General features: G+C 51.2%; 1 pseudogene; it reads right to left on the reverse strand.

Annotated features, from left to right (window-relative positions):
* Nucleotides 1-252: 252 nt before the first annotated feature.
* Nucleotides 253-1307, reverse strand: LOC125513096 (annotated as a pseudogene).
* Nucleotides 1308-1773: the final 466 nt, after the last annotated feature.

Genomic DNA, 1773 nt, shown 5'->3' on the forward strand with positions numbered 1-1773 from the left:
GAAGGGGGATAGGAGATATGTTTCAAAAATCCTTCTACTCCATAAAACTCACAACTTATCGACACCGCACTACTTGTACTAGGAGGGGAATAATGTGTAGATGATTGAACTCCAAAATACTAGGTTGTCTGAATAGTAACACTCTACATTGCACAAGAAACATATGAGAGAGAACAATAATAATTCGGTGTCATGACTACTTCTGTGCACTCCTTTTAAGATCGTCAGCTATTCTTGGACTATTCAAACATCTTAGATTAGAGTCGTTTGGGCTCGTTTCATCTTTGCAAACTCGACCAACCTATCGACTTATCACAGAACCACCTTGGCAAGTTCTAGTTTGCCAAAGCGCACCATCTATGCCAGCAGAAGCGGTGTCTTGGTGGCGTGAAGAAGCTCCACACCACAGAGCACCTTGGTTCCTTGCATCCATGCGACCATACCACCCAACACAGCGTCAACATAGCCGATGTTGTCTCCTCCAAAGAACGGCTTCCCCTTGGAGCATTCCCTCAAGGCCCCCTCTAGCATCTCCACCCCTGCAAGCGTTTGCTTCGTCCCTTTGTCTTTCTCCTTGTCTGTCTTGCCCACGCAAACATCTTCCACCATGGTGCAACTAGCTGCAAACACATATGCATATACACAAACAATATATATTACGAACTACATTGACAAACTAATAAAACTAGCACATGCACCAGTAATGGTAATAAATGGTGAACCTTGTTGTCAACGTAGGCTGCCCAGAATCGAGCCCTAGCACGTTGGTAGGCGTCGGCGGGGAGGAGGGATGGTCCCATCCCACGGTAGACCTCGTCAGTGTACTCCAAGATGGCGAGCGATTCGCAGATGGGCACGCCGTTGTGGATGAGCACGGGCACCTTCTTGTTCACCGGGTTTGACACGAGGAGAAGGTCACTCTTGTTGGCAAGGTCCTCTTCGTGGTACTCGTAGCTCAAACCCTTGAAGTTGAGCGCGAGCCTCACTCGCAGCGCGAATGGTCCCCTCCATGTCCCCAGAAGCTTTAGCTCTTGCGCATCTCCCCTTGCTGCCCCTTCTTCCTACGCCGGAACTAAATGACGGAGGGAACATATATACATTTTGAGCACAACTATACCGTACATACCTTGCCGCCGGTTGCCGAGTAGGGAGTGGAGGACGAGCAAACGATGAGCTTGCGGTTCGCAGACGCCAGATGGTGAGGAATGCAGGAAGCGTGGGCTTGACCGTAGTCCGGCTGTTACCGGCGGACTCGTGGGTGCTGCCAGCAGGGCGACCCGAGGAAAAGCGAGCCCATGAAGCGCCATGGCGTATGTGCGTGCACACGTACGTAGGTACTCTTTGTATATAATCGTGTTTGTTTGATTTGTAACCAGGGCGATTGGTAGCTCCAAAGCGAGCCCGTCTCTTTCCAAATAAAGTTGTGTGGAGTACTTGCTCTGTTGTCATGTGCGTTTGCCCCCGCCAATCATTCGTTGCTTCCAGAGAGGGTCCTATATCTCCACTGAGCGGCCGAATTTCGTGTTTTGATCCTTTTTGGAAAGAATTTCAGGATCTGATCCCTGTTGCTAAAATTTTTGAGATTTGACCCTTTTGCTACCGCCAGGGCCCCTGGCGGTAGGGTTAGATAGCCTACCGCCACGGCCCATGGCGGTAGGGGTGCGACGGAGGGGGACGGCGGCCGTTTGACTGCGCTGACGTGGATAAGTACCTACCGCCAGAGGCCCTGGCGGTAGCATGTGCGACCCTACCGCCAAAGACCATGGCGGTAGG

The sequence above is a fragment of the Triticum urartu genome, chromosome 6, assembly GCF_003073215.2.
Source record: "Triticum urartu cultivar G1812 chromosome 6, Tu2.1, whole genome shotgun sequence".
NCBI classification, from domain to species: Eukaryota; Viridiplantae; Streptophyta; class Magnoliopsida; order Poales; family Poaceae; genus Triticum; species Triticum urartu.